This window comes from Tiliqua scincoides, chromosome 5 (assembly GCF_035046505.1).
Source record: "Tiliqua scincoides isolate rTilSci1 chromosome 5, rTilSci1.hap2, whole genome shotgun sequence".
In the NCBI taxonomy this organism is placed as follows: domain Eukaryota; kingdom Metazoa; phylum Chordata; class Lepidosauria; order Squamata; family Scincidae; genus Tiliqua; species Tiliqua scincoides.
Window position 1 is genome coordinate 6,356,153 of NC_089825.1, and position 7,151 is coordinate 6,363,303.

Genomic DNA, 7,151 nt, shown 5'->3' on the forward strand with positions numbered 1-7,151 from the left:
GGCTATTTCTGAAAAAGCTCTCCTTCCATTTGAAGATTTGTCATAGCTATTAGCCAACAGTGTGATCAGAAGCTGGTGTGGTGCTACACAGGTCATTTCTTACCTATTGTTCTGAAGGGCATAGGTTCTCGTCAAGGTGCTGTTTCACCATATACTATCCAAAGGGGCCATCTAAGGCCCTCTGACTTGGGGAGGGAGATGTGGGGGAGAAAGCAGTCATAATGGAGATACTGAAGCATGTGGACTTGAGCCGCATGAGCCAGACTGATTTCATTTTAAACACAAGCTATGCTTTTAATAAAGGGTAAAGGTTGCCACAAAGGTGATCATGAATGTCCCTTCCCTGGGTGCCTCCACTATCATATGTAAGGCATGTGGTGACTTGGGAGTGGGCCTTGTCCCTTGTGGCACCCCATCTTTGTAACACCCTTGTTCCCAGAGAGGCTGGTCTGGCACTCAGCCTAATGTTGTTTTGGAGGCAGGCAAAGCCCTTTTTACCTTCCCAGATTTTTTACTCTTTTATGTTTTATCTTTTTAAAGGACAGGCTGTCACTCCATGGTAGACCACATGCTTTGCATCAGAAAGTCCCAGATTCAGTCCCTGTAGCATCTCCAATTAGATCTGGGGAAAAACCCCACCTGAAACCCTACAGGAGCCTCACCAATGGGCTACAAAGCAGGGGTGACGTGACCCAGGATACCATCTGATCTCATCTTGGATGCTGCCGTTAAACCAGAAGTCCCACATTTCCAGGTTACACAGCAGCATGTGAGGAGTACAGTAAAAGGAGGAGTTAACTGTTTTTCACTTGATCAAGCAGGAAGCAGATCATTGCAGCTTGCACTGGAGGGAGGGGGCAACAGCAGATTAAGGGTAAGACACCCCAAATCCACTACCCCTTGAATCCCTTGCAATCTGCTGCTAATGCAACCCACATCAGGTGACTGCATGGATGGGCTGGCAGCACTGCCAACCTTCCAGAATCAGCCTGGCATCTTGAGGAACCATTATTAATTTGCAGGTGACTACTGATGTAGTCCTGGAGATAGGTACAGCGCCACCTACAGGACACTGGGGGCAATATGCTGTTCCGATAACTCACTTGTTACCTGTCTTAGGTCCCAATCTGAACGAAAAGATGCACCAGCGGAATGTTCCACCGGTGTGCCAGGCCTTCACACTGTCTCTAAAGTGCAGCAATGCATTTTACGATGGTGTGTAGGCCACATGCACCAGTGGGAAGGTCAGAACCTTCCTGCTCGTGATGGAGGGGAGAAGAATGACCACCGAAGCAGGTAAGACTGGCACAAGGCAGGGGAAGGGTGGGGAGGGGGTGGAACAGGGTGGGGGAGGGCAGCAACAGGAGCCGGTGGATCAGGCCTGGGAGGGGGCCTGTCTCCATCAGTTCTGACCAGCCGCATAGTGTCCACCATGCCATGAGATCTCACACACACAGGAAAGGGGATAGCTTTTAGGATCCTCTTTCAGAATTTACAACCTGCACATGCTTGTGAACTGTGAGTATTTTCCTTTGAAATCTTTTTTGTGCCTCTGCTCCTCTGTTATTCTGTGCAGCAATATAGTGGGGGTTGATGGGCTGCTTCAGGAAAAAAGGATCGCCCATCTTATAACTGCTTAGACACCCCCTTTTCCATCATTAATGGGGCCTCCTGAGCTTAATGACGTTAAGTCATGGTGGGGAGAGAAAATCTCCAGAAAGTTGGCAATCCTGTGAGCGTAGATGGTACTGAACTAGGCTGACCATCCATTGCCCCTTCCCACATTGACCTACCTTCAACTTTATGCTGTACTGTGTGCTTTTATGACTGCTTTTTGTTGCTTATTTTATTGTTTAGTTTATTGCTGTTTACCTTGTGAGCAGCCCTTGGAATGCAAGCAAACAAACAAATGTGCCCAATGGGATTTTTGGCTTCCTTCCCTCCCCCCCCCCAACTTGGAACACACTCACAGCACCACCACATTCACTGCATGCCAAGCTGCTTTGTGTAGGCTTAATTGTGCAATTGTCTGGATTGTGGCCAATAGTGAGAGAGCATTGCCGGCGAACAATTAAGGGAATGTCAACTGGACATATAGAATTGATTTTAAACAACAGTCAATATGACATTTATATGCATTAAGGGAGATACTGTCAATGTTATGCCCTAAAACATAAATCTGTATATAACTATGAATATAATCATAAATCTCCATGGGTTGTTTTTTTAAAAATGTAAAGCCCAGGATCCGAATGGCCAGTGTTATTTACATCATTGTTATTTGTTTCAGTGGTTCAATTCCTTATTTTAATTTTTCAGGGAGGTTGTAGAGTATAATTATTATAATTATTTGTTTTTGACAATATTTTTAGTTCTCTTTCACGTTATTGCTACAGTATTTGCAGTTTTGCCACATTACAGATGAGAAATGGAGGCTGTGAGATAGTCACCCAGATCCAACAAGGGCAGGCTGTCAGTAAGTTTCCCCATCCTGCACCCTGCAGGGTTGCCATGAGAGGGGTGCACTCCCCTTAGGATCCAAATTCTTCCTCACCCCAGGGAAAGAGAGGTAGAAACAAGAGAGGTTGAGTGTTGTTGGCCTAACAAACAGGTCTCAGAATTCAGCAACAGGGAAAGAGTTGATTCCTCCTGGCTCACCCCAGGCCTATGGTAGCAGACACAGAGCAGCCCTCCAGTGGTCTTGTCGTACACTTGAGCTCCTAGGGTTTTGGGGTGCTCAGAGTTCTTGGTTCTGAATCCTAGAGCCCTCAAAGATCCCTGTTTGGTAGTACTGCCACCACCCTGTAAGAGCCAGTGCCTCAGTCCAGGGAAACCAAGACCCTCTAGGCTTAACTATATCCCTTGTAGGCACTGAGCACTTGCTTTACTTAAAGTCTCAGTCCTCAAGTTTCTAGTCCGCAATGAGGATTTTTGGTAGCTTGCTGAATGGCTAGGCAGGATTCTGAACCTTTGTCCCCAACAGACAATGAACCAACATGGTAAAAAGATTTTCTACTTTATTAAATACATTGGGTTACAAAAAGTTACAAAAGGCAGCAATTGCTAGAGGCATAAAACTTCTAGGAAACATATCAGCATAAAACAACAAAGCTAACTGGCTAACTCTATTCTTCTCTAAGGCTCACCTGGGTCAGCTTCTTTTGTAGTTCCTCAGTTACCTATGAGGCCACATGGTCCTGGTCTGGGGCAGGATGTGCACCCACACCAAAAGACAAAGACAAGGACAAAGGGCAAAAGGCAAAGGACACCCCTTTGGGCTTTGTTCTTATACTTCTCATGCCAAGAGGATGGTGTGACTCTCTACTCATTTCAAACTGCCCAATCAGAACTCTTGGGGACAGAATCTTCTTGAAGTGGGGCTGGATGCTAGTTCTCTTAGTTCTCCCCCTCCCCACTGGGGATTCCTGGGCGCCTCTCTGGCTACTGAGGTGCTACATTTATCACCTTCCATGAGTTGTAAATACCTTTCAGCTAGGATTCCAGCCATTCTATGTTACTGGGTTACTTTGGTTCAGGCTTTGCAATGCTACTAGACCTGAACTGCACATATTCATGACGAGTCTGTCCAAAGACCCCTCATCATTCATCATGAGCACTTCCTGAAGCCCTGGACCCTCCCCTTCCTGAGCTGTCTTTCTTCCATCATACCATCAGCTCCACCTGGTCCAGCCTTGGAGTTAAAGAGCCATCAATTCCCCAGAGTAGGGAGGCCCATATCCTGCGAGGAGCAGCCAACCCTGTGCCTTGATGGCCTGGGGGGACAGCGGAAAGGATGGGACATACAGCCATGCATTTGATTTTACAATGCCAACAGCTGTTCCCCACCAGGGTTGTGATGGTGCAGCTGGAGTACCAGAGACAGCGGGGCAAGTCTGGAAGTGGACAGTCAGATTACAGTCTGTGAGGCATGGGGTGAGGGGAAAATCTGGTGATCATTCACTTAGTGTTGACCATCATATGTTCATACAGGCAGGTTTTGAGAGGTAGTGTTGAAAGCAGAAGAAGGGGGCTGAGTGATCACCATTCATGGCTTCCTGCCCCACATCTCACCTCAGTAGCATTAAGGCAAAAAGAGGGTTGCCTGGCTGGCACCTCTAAGTGATAGAGACCTGCCAGTGGAAGCAGGTTCCTCTGCACACAGCGTCTGTGTTACTTGCTCATTCAGGTCCCACTGAACTGACTGGATGCATCTGTGAATCCAAACAGGGACCTGCACCTCCCCATTCAGGCCCAGGAGTTTTTGGGTGTGACAAATTGTATGTGACTGGAGGTTGATTGAGGTAAATGACTTGACTCCAAGCAGCTTAAAGAGAAGAGCTTTACGATATAATATTGCAACATTTTGCATCCCTTCAGATCACATCCATGAGTCGTGCATTAAAAGGAAAAGCTTTGATGTTTCAAAGCCCTGTTTTGTCAGTTCTAATATCAATTAACTTGTACCTGACCTTTTGCAAAATTCATCATGCTGAGCATTAACAAACTTGCAGAATGAGCTGCTCGCAAGGCCCGTTTCTGACGTCTCCAAATGAATCAATCCAGGGAGGAATTAGCACCCAAGCTGTGCCTGGTTTGTTGCATGATGACTGCACACATGTATCATGTACATGTACCTACACAGTCAGTGTCTCTGCAGTGATGTCCACAACTGGCAACCATGTGGGCTGAAGGATTGGATGGTCATTCTTCATGCCAGTGTTCTACCTTACTGGAGGCTGACAACCAAGTGTGGGAACATATGGCTCAGTTTCCCTACTGAAGCTGTTGCGGGATCCAGGCGTGAGCAGCAGTTTTCAACTGCAGTTTTCAAGGAACATTGATCTCTATGGTCTTCTCTGTGGGCTTTGCCTCTTGTGATGTCACTTCCAGTTTTTGAGAAACTCTTCTGGGTTCTGCGGCCCGGTTTCTAGGGCAAATGTTTGTAGTAACAAACTGAAAGAGGGACAGATAATTTGTTACTATATAGACTGTTGCCCTAGAAACAGAGTCGCAGAATCTGGAAGAGTTTTTCAGTTTTCAACTGCTGTGCTCCAAATCCCACAGCATACCTGTGGACCTGTCGTGGCACAGTTGAAAATAGATGTCCTAGAGTTTGGAATCATCTGGTGAAATTGATTGGCAGTAGATTTAGGACAGATGAGAGGAAGCACATGATCACAATTGACTTAAGAAATTCACTGCGGATGCCTTGTAGGTTATCAGCCCATTGGCCCATCTAAGAGCCCAAGGCTGAGCTCAGCACTCCGGCTTTCTGCCGGGGTGCAGTCGCAAACGTGCTGTAAGGCTTACTGCCGGACTACCACCTGTGCTACCCAGTGCTGGCTGGCGCCGGGCAAGCTCCAGGCAAGCGCTGGGCGAGCGCCTAGCCTCCACCGCTCAGCAGTCTCACAGACCACTGAGCCATGGAGAAGAAAGCTGGAGTGGGGGGAGAGGCGAGGAGGAGGCGTGACAAGGAGGGGAGAGGGGGCGGAGGGCGGGGAGGAGGTGTGGTGGGGAGGGAGTGGGGAGGTAGAGAGGTGAGTCCATTGGAGCTCCACTCCACTGGATCATGTCCATTTGTGTAGGGCTTGGCGCCCTACACGAACATACTTACTATTGCGGGGCTGCTTTCCTTACCCGGGAGAAGTCCCCTTCTCCCGAGGCGCCGCCTGCGGCAACCCAAGGCATGTAGGATGCAGCGGCAGCTGTTTTCGGTGATGCTGAAGCTGGGCGCCCCGGGCAGCTCAGGGCTGGGCTGCCCGTCAGTATTGTCAACACAGACTGATGGTGACTCTCCAGGGTTTCAGACAGGAATTTTTCTCTGCCCCACCCACGGATGTCAGGGATTGTACCTGGAACCTTTCACATGCAAAGTAGATGGGCCATGGCCTTTCCCATGTGCAAGGGTGATGACTCTGAGCCAGCAGCCAAATGAGATGTGTATGTGAATATGTAGCAATAGAAAGTGCCTCTTTTTTTTTTAAATAAAAAAAGCAGCCACATAGCAGGGTGATCCCATTTGGAACAAAGGCATGCAAGTTTCATCTATTCCCAGCATACCATTTTTACCCCCAAAATAGCCCCTAGAAGCAGCAGTTTTCCTCTGAAGGGGCAAATTCCTCAAAATGCCACTTGGGAGATTATTTTAGAGGATGAAAACAGCACATGGGGAAAGAAGGAGCCTTCCTTTCCTCACACACCCAGTTCCAAGTGCATTCGCCCCCCTCCGCACATGGCTGTTTTTGAGAAAAAAGCAAACACTTCAGGTTAGATGTATTCCTCAGGAGCAGGCATCTGTGTACACATCTAGTTTGGCCCTACGATGGCATGGGAAGGGATGAAGCAAATTCACGGAGGAGAGCTCTACTAGTTATGACGGTTCAATGGAAGCTCCGTGTTCAGAAACAGTATATCACTTGCTGGGAAGCAAGAGAAGGAATGGGCCATTGGCTTCGAGCCCAAGTATCTGGCTGGCCACTGGAGAATGCAGGATACTGGGCTAGTTGGGTCTTGGATCTAATCCAGCAGGTCATCTCTTATGGGCAATAGGGACAGGGTGGAATGCATAGAGGTGGGAAGGCAGTGGTCCTTAGAGGACAGAAGACAGGAGAGCTGAGGCACAGGCTTTGGGAAGTATAACTTGTGGCAGCCATACTTTCAGGTGTTACAATCTTGGAATGTACAAACTTCTTTGCAGGGTCCCTCCAGCTGTGGGGACCATGTTGCTGACTTGTGTAGAAAAAGCCCATCCACTCCTGTATCTTCATGAGATAAGATAATTATATAGTTGTGGGTCACGGTATCAGAATCGCACCATCTACTCTCATTAAAGTAATTACTTGTTCTCTAAACTGCAATAAATTTGTCACTTGAAAGATTACAAGCGTGGTGCGTTTAATGATATTAATGTTAAAAAGTGATGCCCGGTTTATTGGGCCAGCATGAAAGGCCAATCAATGAATCTCGTGATAACTATGGATGTGTGAACCGTCTGTAATTAAGCTTTGATTAATCTCTAAAGCTCAGTTTAACTTAGATTATACCTGCATTGATTTGTATTTCTTTACAATTACAGTCTTGGTATAGCAAACTTCCCAGGTCATTATAGAACTGATTATCACCCTGGAAAGAGAGAGAGGAATAAAGGAAGT